The 16,536-nt window shown below is 36.8% G+C and overlaps 1 protein-coding gene across 8 annotated transcripts in view; it reads right to left on the bottom strand.

Annotated features, from left to right (window-relative positions):
* Window positions 1-16,536, bottom strand: part of GRIA4 (glutamate ionotropic receptor AMPA type subunit 4) — a 390,923-nt gene that overhangs the window by 89,099 nt on the left and 285,288 nt on the right. The gene's annotated exons all lie outside the window — the stretch shown is intronic.

Genomic DNA, 16,536 nt, shown 5'->3' with positions numbered 1-16,536 from the left:
GTGAAGATATAAGAAAACAGAGGGAAATCAATGTAACCTTATTGGAATATTATTTTTAAAAAAATATAATTCTGGCATGATTCCATGTGAAATTTTGAGGGAAAAATGATAAAGTTTTCCTTATAAAAGTGATAAATTCTAATTAAGAGGCTAAAAATAGTTAAACTCGAAAAAACTGTCTCAGTCATACTTAAAACATGACCAATTATTTCACTATACCTACTTTAGAAAATACTTGGATGAATGTTGGGATCCTTGGATAATCTGCTGCTTACAAAACCCACATCTTATGTCAGGGTGCCTGGGTTCAAGTCCCAGATCTACTCTTGATTTCTTTTTTTTAAAAAATATTTTATTAATATAAAGAGAACAGAATTCATGTACTTCATAGATACAATTCTAAGAAGATAGCCATACTTTTCTCCCTCCCTCAATCCCCCTCCTTCCTTCTGTTCTTTTTTGTTTTCTTTAATTTTTGAAAAACATTATTTCAATTTATAATCACAGGCTTAATGCACCACTAACCATAATATTTAACAAGTAAAAAGTAGAAAGATCACTGTTCCATAGGAATATAACAAAGGCTAAAAACATACATCCTGGGGAGTAGCAGGTGACAGCAGGTGATAGTACATGGGTCCCTGCCAATCTACATGGGGGACCCAGATTGAGTCCCTGGCTCCTGGCTTTTGCTTGGCTTAACCCCAAGTGATTGCAGGCAATTTGAGATATGAATCAGTAAATGAGAGATCTCTGTGTCTTTGTTTCTCTGTGTTTCAAATACAAATCAGTCAATTTTAATTGCAGTTACTAAGGAGCAGCTTTGCTCATTGGTGCCCTGAAAGGAAATAAAGCAATTTAAGATTTTCATGCACTTTCATTATCCAAGAAGAAATTAAATTGTTTTTAGCATTTTACTATCACCTAAAAATTATTCTTTTTACTAGAATAACTCTAAAAGGGAAATCCCTTTTAAAATCAGAACAGAGGAATTGCACTATAAAGCTATTTTGTATACCTGGATATACTGGTGAAGTGAAATTTCTGCTCATTTTATCTTTGTGTTTTGATTTCACATAAGCCCACCTCTTTGTCTTCAAAATTTGCAGTTTCATTGAAGTTAGTTTGGAATTTTACTTTTTGCTCTAAAATTACTGTTCAGGATCTTTTATAGTTCCTGACTATCAGGATTGAGCTTTAACAGTTCTAGGACAATCTCAGCCAATATTCCTCCAATGATATTTTGTGTCTGCACCTAACAGATGCTACAATGTTGGGATCACTGGTCTAGGGACCCTTTACCGATGATTTCTCAGCTTCTAGGTTCTCATTTGACAGTGCGTGAATAAATTCAAAATACAATCTGCATAAAGAAGGCTGCGATCATAAAATCTCAGGGGAGATACTTTCCTCACCACACAAAGCCCAGGCCAAGATAAAAAACACTTAACTGACTTCCTGCACAAACAACAGATTTTTTTTCTACTCTTGTCTTTTATTGTGTTGTTACCCTGCTGATCTAGATTTATGTGGGATCTAAGGTTGAATCTGAAGCCTTGATGGAGTTCAAAACTCCTGCCCTTAGGTGCATATTTGATCTTATATTAAGCTACTCAATCTGGCCACTTCTTCATACCCACCTTTTATTCTTGGCCCCTGAATATTTTCTTTACTTCTTAGAAGTTTAGCTATAAATTTGTGGTATTTTACATAGCATCACTGCATGTTTTTGTATTGCCAGATTCACTTAATCCACATTTGATCTAAAACTAAATTTACTTGAGAACATCACCATGACGTTAAGGGCAGAGAATAAATAGATGAGATTATAAAGAAAGTTCAGCAAAGAGATAGATTAAACAAGTCATCACATCGGGTCATCCAAATCTGAGGATTTCCCATGAACTGAACAGGCTGGAGCCATTTAATTCTCTGGGAACCTTGGAGGTAGCTTGTGCAAACGACAGTTATCAGAGATGCTTGATGGTACTTTGTCAGGAAACTGTGCACTGTTATTGAGTCTGCTATAGATCCCTGCTTTTTGGCCTCAGCAGGGATAATTTCCATTCAGCAAGCCATTATTTATCACTTCTTGATTCACCATAACCTTCTCTGGTATGGCTACATAAGCCTTTTTGCACTAGCTTTAAGCATATATACCCATCCTCATGATTGTGATTTTTGTGTGACTGCAATCAAAAACCTATGCCAACTAGATAAATTTATTTTTAAAGAGTGAGCACTGTACACGTTTTAAAAATGTGCAACTAGAGGAAATTTTGCATTGGTATCTCCATAAAGAAAGAATTGTCAGTTTTAGGTTCTCTAGTAAGGAGCTATAATAATGCAATATGTTTTCAAAGGGCAAAAACTGACAAAGCCACAAAGAAGTAAAATGGGCAAAAAATTCTGCTAGAAAAGGTTTTGCAGAGCTCAATGTGAAGGACCTGGTGGGGCAGGGATCTGAAGATTTATTTACCTAGCTGATGATGCCGGAGAAATCAACAACTTTATTGAGCCAGATCCTGGCTGGGTAAAAAATAAATGTAGTGCACAATCTGCCATGACAGCTTCATTGCCTTTAAGAATAGAGAATTCATTCACCACTGCTCCATGAGGTGGCCATGGTTTAAAACCAGATCTTGGTCTCTCTGCCAAGAATTTACAACTAGATGGACCTTTCTTTGTGAAAAAAATCCAATTTACACCTTATATTATAGTGTGTTATAAACACGGTGTTAAGTTTCTTTAAGTGGCTATGTAAAACTGACAATGTCATGGTTGTGGTTTTACATGGCTTTCATCATCTCAACCAAAGTGAAGAATTTCTCCTGTAAAAATGAATCTGAATGACTTGACTTTGAAGGCAGAACGAACCTCACATCTCTATGTATTTGAATTTACAATTTTATAAACAAGGTAGAAACAAGGTAGAGAAAGTTAGAGATGAAAGATATAAATATGAATTTATATTTTCACACAAATGTGGCTGGCCAAGTTGTCATGGAGAAACACTGCCTGGAGTGAAGGCCTCATTGCAAAAATTAATTAAGGCCTTTTATAAAGACAGGGCACTACAGCAGTAGAGAACGTGTATCTTTTATCTTTTTAGGAGAAACTGAGAATAATGTTAAAGAATAAAGATAGATAAAGAATAATAACCAAGCATCTGTTCAAAGTCCATTTGCTAGGGAGAACACAACTTACAGTAATCATCATTTTTAAAGGAATTCATCTTAACAAGAATACACCCTTAGAAGAAGTGACTAATTTATTCCTTTAATTACTTTTTCTTGTTTTTTTTTTTTTTTTTTTTTTTTGTAAGGAGATAAACAGTTGTTTAGAAATATCTATGGTGGTATCAGACAATTCAGTTTTCAAATTATGCCTGTTTATATTGATAAAGCAAAGAACTTTAGACCTATGTATATTGATAAAGGTGCAATCAATGACTGTGTTTTATTAACAAACTACGGCATAACCAATCTTGACAACTATCACTTTAAAATCTTTATTTGTTAACTGATGTTGGGTAACATTGAATTCACAAAAGTTTTCTATCTTGATTCCTGATTTCCATTCAATCTAGCTCAACAAAAGTCATGAGTAAGCTCAGGCCAAGGATATAGAAAGATTATGATGGTAAGTAAGTCAATATTGCTTTTACAAGGGTGTTTATTATCCCATAAAGGGATAAGACTCAAGTAGAAATTTCTAAATACAGAATAGAGCAAGGGAAATGCTCTATCTTTCAAGGAGCAGTGATATCACTTGCTGTAACAAAGTAGAATTTAAGAGTGAATAGACACTAAATAAATATTTATTAACGCATTTGAAAGACACAGAGAGACAGACACAGAGAGAGGATGCTCCCATTCACAGGTTCACTCCTGATGCCTCCAACAGCTAGGGCTGAGCATAGGCTGAAGCAGGGAGCTTCAATTCAGGTCTCCCACATGGGTGACAGGAACTCAATTACTTGAGCCATCATTGCTGCCTCCTGGGGCCTATCCAACTGCAGCTGCAGTCAGGAGATGTTGTGGGACATCAAACTCAGGTACTCTGATATGGAATTCAGGTGCTTTAACGGCTAGGCTAAACGTCACAAACATGGGTACGTTAAGGTCAATGAAACATTTTCAAGTGAATGCAAGCTTGGCTTTCAATCCACAATCATACTTTATATTCATCCTTTATATATCAATGGTTTATGGAATACTCAGGGGTCCTTTTATTAGGGTTGTTTTACATTACCCCAAACTATTAAGAAAGAATGCTCATTTTAGTCTGCACTATCTTCTAGGAAAGCCACATAATGGCACATGGGAGTATGAGTGATTTTGCTTTCTCTTTTAATTTGTAAATTCCTCTCAGCTGTTATCATGTTCCAGAAAATTCAGTAATGAAGAAAATGCTAAACACATTTGATGGTGTTAGGGCTGCGATGCTGGTAGATGTTGGAACTGTCATGACAGCAGTCACTCTCACTCATCTTCTATATGAAACCCAAACTCCCAGATATGCCCTGAATGAGTATGTTCAAAGTGCTTCAAAACATTTTACTGCATATACAAGCAAAACTGTTAGCTTTATTTCAATTCTATCAAAAGAAAAATACTTGTATAAGGTGAGGGGCTTTTGCAAGTAAGCTGCTGCCTTAAACTACAACCCTGTAAGGTAATAGTGGGACTTCAGTTCCAGGAGTAGGGAGGATAAAGCACCCCAGACCAAGATAACTTAAAGCTGTGCAGTATGAGAAAAGATTTAGAATGAGGATAGAGAATGTGAACTCCCATTAAATATTATAAAAGAAAGATACATACAAACACACAAACATATACATACAAACTTGTGTTTATGAATATGCATGTGTATGTATATCTGTATATTTTTTATGTCTTCTATGCTTGGAGACGTTAGAGATTATAAAATGTTCCAATTAGGAATCACTTTTTTTGGGAGGAAGGGAATAAAAGGAGTTTCCCATAAAGGAAAATGAATGTGTTTTTTTTTTAAGTCTCACTGATTTCCAGTTGGGGTAGGACCCTTTCTGAGCTATGAGTCTTGTACAGATGTAAAATCCTAAGTCTCTACATATGGTGCACCTACACTTTTGCCCTTTACCATTTCAACACATACCAGCTCACCCTCTGACTGTCAGCATCAGAATTCTCTTGTCTTGGAGCTTTCTCTGGTCTTTCCAGTCCACTAGGCTCTTGGAGGGGGAGAAAATAGGAAGCAATAGAGCATTAATACCTACTTCTGCCAAAGCCCTCAGTGACTGGCAGGAGGGGTGTGTCAGGACTCCAGCTCCCTAGCTCCACAGGTGAGGTGATTCCTATGTGTGTGTCCTACCCTAGCTTCGTCCAATAATTAGTTTATACTCATTAGAAATGGAATTAAACTTCTGTTACCCACATACTAATTCACTTGATAACTGCAACTTTTATTGACTACATTTCTCAACTCTCCTTCCATTCTGTTCCTTACTTCCCAAACAAACAGTATGCACACAAACATTGTTTAAAGCACAGCTTCTTTGGAAAATCAAAATATGATGGTTTCCAAATAAAGTCATGAGATAGTAGAATCAATGATGTAAAAAACATTTTTTTTTCAGCTAACTGTCCCAAGTTTTTTATCTCTACATAGGTAAGTGGGAATGATTCATTGTTTTTATTTAAAACAAAATTTTTATACTCTCAACACAGGATTTCCCCCTTCATAGTGTCTCATGTATGATAACTACTCAATATTCTTAGTACTGGTTGTTCTTGTTTCTTTCTTTGATTTTATTCCAAATGTTAAAAACATTATTGGGGTGTGTATTTATTGCAGTAACAAGCTGCTTCCTAAGATGTCTGCATCCTATATGACCGTGCTTGGGTTTGACTTCCATCTTTGCTTTCTATTCTATTTTCCTGCTAATGCACACTCAGGTGATAACTCACATACTGGGGACCCTTTTAAACACACAGGAGACCTGGATTGAGTCTGTGGCTCCTGGCTTTTCAGCTCCTGGCTTTGGCCTGGCCCAGCCCCAGAAGTTGTGGGCATTAACCAGTTTGGGAAGTTAACCAGAAGATGGGAGATCTCTGTCTGTCTCTATCTCCCCGCCTTTCAAATTAAAAAAAATTCCCCCCCCCCCAGAAAAAAACACCCTAAATGAAAGATCTCTGTGAGTGAGATCCCAGTGGAAAGAACAGGTCTTCAAAGAAGGAGGTACCTTTCTCTGAAGGGAGGAGAGAACCTTCACTTTGACTATGACCTTGTCTAAACAAGATAAGAGTCGGAGAACTCAAGGGGCTTCCATAGCCTTGGAAACTCATGACTGGTGCATAGGGAGATTACTGATGCCATAAACAGGAGTGTCAATTTGTAAAGTCAACAACAGGAGTCACTGTGCACTTACTCCTCATGTAGGATCTCTGTCCTTAATGTGCTGTACATTGAGGCTTAATGCTATAACGAGTACTCAAACAGTATATTTCACTTTGTGTTTCTATGTGGGTGCAAACTGTTGAAATCTTTACTCAATGTATACTAAACTGATCTTCTGTAAAAAAAAAAAAAAAAAAAAAAGAAGAAGAAATTATCAATTCCCAACTTGACTCTCACTGGGATTAAACATGACAATAGGTCTGCTCTGATTTCATCATCATTTAAAAAATCATCTATTATTTTTCACTTTATGTTTCTGTGTGGGAGCAAACTGTTGAAATCTTTACTTAATGTATGTTAAATTGATCTTCTGTATATAAAGAGATTCGAAAATGAATCTTGATGTGAATGGAAGGGGAGAGGGAGTGGGAAAGGGGAGGGATGCGGGTGGGAGGGACGTTATGGGGGGGAAGCCATTGTAATCCATAAGCTGTACTTTGGAAATTTATATTCATTAAATAAAAGTTAAAAAAAAATTCCCTTAGTTTCATCCTTTCAATTTACAGATTTTAGGTCATTCTATGCACAGGTCTCTCCTAATTCTACTGATTAGCTAACCGAAGACCTTACAAGTGATATAGTTTAAAAAGGGTCCTAGAACCACAGAGTGAAAAGCAAATTCTGAAATTCAGGTATTTAAATCTCCTTCTTGTGTTCTTTCCATGATCCCATCACAGTAGCTGCCAATGGCTGCAGAAAAATATATTGTGGAGGATATCCTTCTCTGTCAATTATGGTAGTCCTAAAATTCTGCATCAACCAAGCTTGGATAATATGGTTCTCATCATGTTAACTATGAATGTCTTTTACCAGTGCTCCATTGTTATTTAATAACATTTTAATTTAGTGGTTTAAAATATTTGCAAAAGGAGATAAAAGATTCTATGACATTTGTGATTATGAATTTGAAGCACATATAACAGCTTAAAAGAACCAGTTGGAAGTATGCTCTTTTTAAATTAAAGAGATACTTTGTAAGGAACAATATAAAAATAATTCTATTTAGCTGTAGATGGAGGGGGTTATTCTCTGCTTTCATAAACAAACATATTAATTAAATACAGTCATTAAGGGATGAAGTTGGGACTGAATCCCAGGTCTGTTGACAAAATTGCTATACTCCTTTCATTTCACCCTGTTCCCTTCTTTAGATTATAGCAATTCAGCAAACTGACTTAAGTTTTGGCTAATATGAATATACCCTTCCTAAGAGGAAAATGAATAAAACATATCCTTCTGAGTATGACATTCTCTGCTACATTAGATATTTAATTAACACCAAACTTGTTAATGGTAAAAATCAGCTTTCTCATAATGAAACAAGGACATAATTCCTTTTCTTGCAAATAATCTCCTACCTGATCACACTTTTTGTTTGAATAACAGCATAGACACAAGGTGTTCCTAATTCTGTTATGCAAGGTATTGGAATAGGGATACACAGATGGAGATATATCAGGTAAAATTTCATTCATTTAAGTCTAGATCTGCAATTTCTTCATCTACCCATAATAAAGCTAATTAGTATACAAGCTTAAATATCTTGGATTTGGTTTTGCATCATTTCTACTTTACCAGGTGTTTATTTAAAAAGACAGTTCAAATTTATATTTATTAAATAAAATCTTTCTATAAAAAAAGAAACATAAAAAAGGCAATTCAAGTATGTATGTGTGCATGTGTGTATTATAAATATAATACAAATACAACTCAATCTAATAGATAATCCTATTTGAGTGTGATAAACCAAAGTAATCAATTAAGGGGTAAACTAGGTATAATATAAAATACATTTTAGAATATTCTCTATGAATTCAAGAATTTCACAAATAGCACTATATATATGTAGGAATAAATGTATTAGAACATAATTATGTATCTCATTTCCTGATATGTCCCTGATTGGACATATCATCAATAAGTAAATTCCAGGACTGGTATTGTGGTTCAGTGTGTTCGGCCACCACTTGTGATGCTGGCATTCCATGTTGGAGTGCCAATTTGAGTCCTGGCTGCTCCACTTCTGATGCAGATCGCTGATGATAGGCCTGGGAAAGTAGTGGAAGATGGCTCAGGTACTTTGACCCTACCGCCCATGTGCGAGTCATGAATGAAGTTGCTGGCTCCTGGTTTTTGTCTGACGCAGCTCTAGCCATTGTAGCCTTTTAGAGAATGAAACAACGAATGGAAAACTGATTTCTCTCTCTCTCTCTCTCTCTCTCTCTCTCTCTCTCTGCCACTCTGGCTTTCAAATAAATAAATCAATGTTAAAAAAATGAGTAAATACCTGTTTTTGATTTCTAAAGAAAATATGAGGGGACCAGTGGTGATGGGAATAAAATCTATCTTCAAATGTCATATATGTTTTTAAGGGACATAAAATTATGAAAAGCTATTTTTCTAGTTATTATGGTCAAATGTGCTCTCAGTGGGACCCAACTGTTTGAACACGTGAACATGAATGGTACAAACATGACATGAAGACCTTGTTGATGGGGTGGTTGGCGCTATGACCCAGCCAACCTGAGAGTGTGTGGTTCCCTGTCTCAGGGCAGAGGACCATGGAGGCCGTTAGTGGGGGCTGGTGTTAACATACCATAACTACATTTTATTCCCTTGTTTTTATAGTCCTTTTCTTTAGCATACATGAAGCATCATCTGAACCATATTACTCCTCTCTCTCTCTCTCTCTCTCTCTCTTTTGTTGATCAAAATTTCTCTATCAGGCAAATAAAATGTCAACGGATGGCTGTAAAGAAAAAAAATGTTCTGTGGCCAATTTTGCAAGGAACACTGGGTTGAACAAGGTTTAAGAGATTTCTTTGCTATAGCAATTTTGGGAAACTTTAATATGCTAATGTACACTGGCATCTCAGGAGCCAGATACAGTATGCAGTTCTGTAGAACATTAATAGGTTATTTTAGGACATGCTTCCTATAGCATTATTTTCCACTCCCCTTCTTCCTTAACTTTCACATACATTTCAAACTTTATGTTGCTTAAATCTAAACATAAATGCTACTTTAATTGTCTTTTTCCATTCATTATGGTTACCTTTTTAAATGTTAATTAATTTATCTTCACCTGCTTGAAGGGCAGACGATGAGAGAGAAGCAAGAGAAAGGTATTCACAGGATTACTCCTAAATACCTACAAAAGCCAGTGCTGGGCCAGGCCCACGCCAGGAGCCCAGAACTCAATCTGGGTCTCCCACATGAGTGACAGAGCCCAAGAAGCAGAGCCATGACCTGCTACCTCCTAAGATGTTGATTGTCCTTACCATAATAACAACTTAAATAAACCACTTCAAAAATATTCAAAATAAGTTCTGCTTGTAACTTTTGGGACAGTCCTCTCTCAATATCTAAGAATTTCAGCTAATAATGTTTTGGTCATAGATTTCAAAATTTGCATCTATGCAATAATAGTCAATAGATGAAATATGTAAGACATAAGATCCCAGAGTTATTCTCTTTGCTTCTATTTCGGCGGAATTTGCTCTTTGCATTTGACCTTGGGATTCATCATACTATATTTAAAATAGGAAATAAGAGACTCAGTTTCCTTTGAAGTAGATTCACAGAGAGGACAGAGACATAAGCAGATACCTTGTCTTAATAAACAGTAAGGATTTTCTAAATAAACATATAACTTGTTCAAATGATTAACTACAATGCTGTTTTTTTTTTGCAATGCTATTTTTTTTATTTTTTATTTTTTTTTATTTTTTTGACAGGCAGAGTGGACAGTGAGAGAGAGAGAGACAGAGAGAAAGGTCTTCCTTTGCCGTTGGTTCACCCTCCAATGGCCGCCGCGGCCGGCGCGCTGCGGCCGGCGCACCGCGCTGATCCGATGGCAGGAGCCAGGAGCCAGGTGCTTTTCCTGGTCTCCCATGGGGTGCAGGGCCCAAGCACCTGGGCCATCCTCCACTGCACTCCCTGACCACAGCAGAGAGCTGGCCTGGAAGAGGGGCAACCGGGACAGAATCCGGTGCCCCGACCGGGACTAGAACCCGGTGTGCCGGCGCCGCTAGGCGGAGGATTAGCCTAGTGAGCCGCGGCGCCGGCCTGCAATGCTATTTTTAAAACAAACAAAATAACTATAAACAGAAAAGGAAGACAAAAACTGCCTGTCCCTAATAAAGTAGATTGATACTTTGTAAATATGTAATATTTGTTTAGCAAGCTCAATGAGGATGTATTTTGCCTATATTTTATTTGAGTGAGTAAAATCTTTAAAGACCATTACCCATATTGATTAACTATACTGTTGAAGTTATTTTAGAAATTCACAATTTTTAATAATATTAGCTCAGTTATAGTTCCAAAAATAAAGAATAATGAAAATAATGAATCCATAAATTACGTGTATATCATGGCAAAGTAAAAAATTGATAATTTTAAGAAATTAAACTTTTCATCATCACTACTTGGCATCACTTTTTTTTTTATTGTGTGGCTCTACCAAATATAAGCTCCATGGGTCAGAGACTTTTATTGAGCCTAGGACACTGCCTGGCCTATAACAGATGCTCAGTAGTTAAGTAGATGTCACATAAATGAAGTTACATATGTGACCATGAAAGGTAAAGTATAAAGATTAAGTCTCATTGCTTGTTTGCTATATTTTCTACATAGGCACTAGGCGCACTACTTGGTCACTAGGCTGTATACCTTCCAGCCTCCACTCATGTTGTCATCAAAAAGAATTACAGTTCTATAACACAAGTTGATCATGTTTTGAAACATCCCATGACATCTATGACGTGTGATGAACTTAAAACCACTTAGCAAAGTCTTTGAGGCTTTGCCACAATTTGCCCTCAATTTGCCTTGACCATCTCCCTAATTCACCTGCACTTAACGCTGCAACCACACTCACCTGCTGGATGTGCAGCTCTTTCCCACTGCTTTGCTCTCACACACGACAGCTACCTTGAATGCCCTTTCCCAACTTCTCTTCCTGGGAAATTCTAACTCATCTTTCAACAATCTGTGATGCATTATTTACTTATGTTTCTTTGTTTTCCTTCTTGATATGGATTGAAGTTGACAAATGGTTATATACAGCACTTGGAAGTTAGTGGCATTGGTAAATGTGTCAAATAAATGAGCAAATATTTTGGTGTTGTGTACACATATAAGAAAGGAAAATAACAAGGTGGGGTGTGCAGAAACAAGAAAATCTGATTCACTTGTGTTGTTCTCAGGTATTTATATTATTATATCATAAAACTAGTTCTAAAAATGGAATATATACATAGTATATTCCTTCTCCCCATCTCCTGCCAGTATGGTTTTGTTGTTTACAATGGAATGTCAGAAGCAAGTACAGAGACTATTTAAACCTAGACTTTGGAAGAATATAACAGTTGTTTGGTTTATGTGGCCATGGGAGAAAAATCTTTAAAAAGGGAGAAAATGTTACTTCTATCTATCTTGATGTTTCTTCCATTTTTTTCATGTGCTAGTGACTATGTCAACCTTACTATTTTCTGCTTTTCAATTCTTTGCTATTTTTTTTTTGGTCAAAATGACACTACTCTAATTTCCTCTATAATTTAATATTAAGCTTGGCACTGTATTATAAGAAAGAAAACCTCATTCTGTATAGAAGTAGGCCCAATTATGTGGTTATTCTTAAGGGGAGGATTAGGAGTAATTCTGTTCTATTGCCTTTTTGACTGAATAAAAATGATTAAAATGATACATCACTTCATTTACTGGCAAGTAGTTCAATTTGTTACTGAACTGTTTAATATAAGTACTCTATAATTTATAAAAATATAGTTATATTTATGATGTTTACAACACTCAGAAAAGAGTTCTCAAATGTACTGTTGATTTGTTTTGCTTTTTTTATGAATCTCACTTTCTTTTAAACATTTTGAAGAGTAGATAACATTATTGAAATAAATTATGAAGTTAGCTCTATTTTCTGCCTAATGAGGAATCTTATTTAATTTACCTTAAACCATAGCAGATACTTCTATGCAGCTGCGTTCGACTGAAGGCTAGAAAAAGCTAATTCATTTTATATCTCTGAAGTTATCAAGCAGACTTTCCTTTCTCAAGCTTAAAGAAGCCAAATTTCTGGATTTTCATATTAAAAGTAACAATATAAATTATTCTAACAAGTGTTTTTGTAGCATCAACTAAAACAAGTTTTGTTGAACATAACCTAATGCTAGAATTTGCAAATCTTCCAAGAGAAAGGCACTTGCCTTCTGACAATCATATTTTTCTTCTTTCTTGGAAAAAAGTATGTCCTTTGCTTTCTTTACTTTTCCTTTTATTTTATCCTTTTATAAACTTCATGAGGTATGGCTGGAACCATGGTAACAGTTGCTAGGAGACAGACACCCCTTTCTAACCTGCACCAATTCCATTTGCGCTCCTCTGAGATCTGTAAAGAGGTTTCTGTTTTCTATGAAAAAACAGAACTAGGCCAATATAATCATACTTACCCATTCAAATCAATTCAGCCAAAAAGTAAGATTAAAGAAGTCAAAATACCTTCTTAGAATAGCCTCCTGTCTTTTGAGTTTCTTCCTACTTTGTTGCGGATCCTGCCGGAGCAAAGCTTTTCATGTAAAAGGGGCTTCGTAATGAGGCGAAGGCATAAAGCTCTGCTGGTAGTGCAGTGTGGGAAATCGCTGATATGATTTATTTGCTGCAGTAATTTCTTTTGGTGCCTGATTTTCTCACGTCACATCTCATTCATTGTTACTTTAATACATGGAAATAAAATTCTTGTGCTATTTCTCAGCCTATACAACAAACTCTAAAATACGTAGGTTTCCCACCATCTTTGAGAGGTGACAGGTAAGAAAGCCTTCCAGGTAATTGAGGGCTTCCCTTCAGGAGCTCAAGTTCTACTGGGCACTCTTACTTAAACGTGTACAAGATAGCTCCTGCCTATGTCTTCAAGTGAGGCTCATTCAGATTTTTCACTTACTCAACAATCAGCTTTTTGAGCCTCTACTAAACCACTGGGGATATGCTAGTAAGTGATTAATGTAGACTCTGCTCTGCTGGAGTAGGATTTCAACAGGGGAAACTGCTAACTGAGCTGATCCAACATAAGGAACCCACATTTCCATCACCTCTAATCTTTACAGAGGTAGAGAGGGTTTAAAGCTTCATCTTTGCTGATGCTTTGTGCCAATATTTACACAAAGACCAAGTCTCCACCTTCTCAGCTTTTTAGATCCTTGTTTTGCTCCTCCCTCCCTTTTTTTCTTCCTTCCTATTGGACTACTTTTACCCCTTTTCTGTGCTTGGGAAAGTCTAGTGTCACATCAATGTCTGTTTTCTCTGTGAAACGCTCCTGACTGCCTAGTGTATACTCACTCACCCCATCTTTTGGGTTCTTGATATACTGTGTAGCATCACAGTTTATAGTCACTACATTTTCATAGAGTTATTTACTCATGTTTTTGCATTCCTAGGCTGAGTGCCAACATTCTGTGTAGGAACCATGCTTTGCTCATCGTGGACAGCCCTGCTCTTCCTGGAACAGTGTCTGGCATATAGAAATAGAATGAGAGAGTGAAGTATTGCCTACTGCTGTTGGCTGTAGCGAGGACCCTTCCTCATAAGTGTAGCCAGCTTTTCACTTCTCTTTATGTTTCTTTGTGTCTCTTATACTTGCTATACTTTTGCTTTTGAGTTTTTTGTTTTTGGCTTTGGGTAAAAAAACTTTTTTTTTTATGGGTATTAGCTAAAATGACTCAATCAGTTTTAAGATACAGAGGCAGGCTTTTTAAGCCTTTGGCTCTTTTTTTTTTAACTTTTATTTAATGAATGTAGATTTCCAAAGTACAGCTTATGGATTACATTGGCTTCCCCCACCGCCCAATGATTTCCCTCCCACCCGCAACCCTCCCCTTTCCTGCTCTCTCTCCCCTTCCATTCTTATCAAGATTCATTTTCAATTTTCTTTATATACAGCAGATCAGTTTAGTATACATTAAGTAAAGATTTCAACAGTTTGCACCCACATAGAAACACAAAGTGAAAAATACTGTTTGAGTACTCGTTATAGCATTAAATCACAATGTACAGCACATTAAGGACAGAGATCCTACATGAGGAGTAAGTGCACAGTGACTCCTGTTGTTGACTTTACAAATTGACACTCCTGTTTATGGCATCAGTAATCTCCCTATGCTCCAGTCATGAGTTTCCAAGGCTATGGAAGCCCCTTGAGTTCTCTGACTCTTATCTTATTTAGACAAGGTCATAGTCAAAGAGGAAGTTCTCTCCTCCCTTCAGAGAAAGGTACCTCCTTCTTTGAAGACCTGTTCTTTCCACTGGGATCTCACTCACAGAGATCTCTCATTTAGTTTTGTTTTTTTTTTTTTTTTTTTTTTTTTTTTGCCAGAGTGTCAGTTTGGCTTTCCATGCCTTTGGCTCTTTTTAATACTTCATTCAATGTTCAAGATTTTGGGGGGAATGAGAGCAGATCTGATACAATTTTAGATTAGTACAATTCCTAATGTTTGAGAGCTGCCCAAATTTGTTAAGTGTAGACTCTAAATAAACAGGCTTATCTTTTCATCAGTGTTGCCATGAACTTGACAATTTGCTAAAAATTCAGTCTGTGACTTGACCTTGCACTAAGGTGGTGCTAGACAGGCTAGGCAGCCTGGGGCTTAGAATAAGCTAACTCTGACTGTGCCCACATTTCACCTCTTAAGTGCAAATGGCCCCATTTATGTTTGTGAGGAATTTTCCTCTCTTCCTAATTGATCTTGCCCTGAGGTAGGATTATTGGCTCCCTTGGGTGATGCAGTAAGCCTCTGAGGGTTGAATCATGGCTTTTGGGCTTTTTTGATTGATTTGCAAACACTGTGGGAAGGTCACTGGTTTTGCCAATTATCTGAGATTCACAATGTGTCTAATGGGACATTGAATTTCCTTTTCATATAATGAAAGTGGCAATATTGCTGAAAGGGGGAGCCAATTAAATCTGAGGTATGTGATAAAGAGGCAGTTGAGATACCTGTGAGCCAATTGTAGAGCCATTTTTCTCCTTCCTTTTGTTAAACATCTATTTCATACTGTAAGGTCAGTCCCTACTACCTTTTCCTGATAAATACTTGGTCAGACTCCTTTAATACATGCGTAGTATATCCTGGAGTCAGTAAAGCTCCACTATTCTATCTAATGCCATTGATATCATCATCCATTCAATAGAACTGGGATTCATAATGAAATCCCTGCGGTAGTATGAGCTCCTTGGTTACTTTCCACAGACTACATTTAAAAGGTAGAACATATTTTAGTTGGATTCTAGCAAACACTTTGAGTTTAAACCTTAGTTAACTGGGTGAGAGTTACTGGGTAGAAGAAAAAACGTTTTACTTTTGCTTAGCATTTTATCTATAGCAGAGAACTGTGCCTGACCTGACTATACACATGGACACTTAAATCAGTTCATGAAAAATGCACATTATCTTTGAATTACATTGTCTACAAGCTTTCTGAAAGAACAAGGCAGATCTATATCTATCCGTATAAACATACATATACCTATATATGGATATAGTTATAATGAACACTCAACAGGTATTTGTAGAGTGTGTCCAGAAAAAGCCAACTGGGCGAAGTTTTACTTTACACCTCTTATGGAGGCATATCCCACATGCAAATTCTATATTCCTTCACAATCAAGCACAATATCAGAAAGTCTTCATTGGAAACAGCATTAATTGTTTTTGGAGCAAGTAGTGTTTTCCATTATCATCTCAACTCTGCTTTTTTAAAGTGAGGAGAGTAATAATAGGTGTTAAGTGATTCCATTTACTGTTTTTTTTTTTAATATTTATTTATTTGAAAGAGTTTCAGAGAGAGGGAGAGAGATCCTCCATCCGCTGGTTTACTCCTCAAATGGCCGCAACAGTCAGGGCTGGCCATGCCAAAGTCAGAAGCCAGAAGCCAGGAGCCAGGAGCTTCTTCCAGGTCTCCCAGGTGAGTGCACGGGCCCAAGCATTTGGACCATCTTCCCCTGCTTTCCCAGGTGCATTAACTAAGAGCTGGATCAGAGGTGGAGCAGCTGATACTCAAACTGGCGCTCATATTGGATGCTGG

This window comes from Oryctolagus cuniculus, chromosome 1 (genome assembly GCF_051225735.1).
Source record: "Oryctolagus cuniculus isolate XC-2025 breed Fujian yellow rabbit chromosome 1, ASM5122573v1, whole genome shotgun sequence".
In the NCBI taxonomy this organism is placed as follows: Eukaryota; Metazoa; Chordata; class Mammalia; order Lagomorpha; family Leporidae; genus Oryctolagus; species Oryctolagus cuniculus.
Note: the sequence above shows the minus strand (reverse complement) of the source record. Positions and strands in the feature narration are given on the sequence as shown.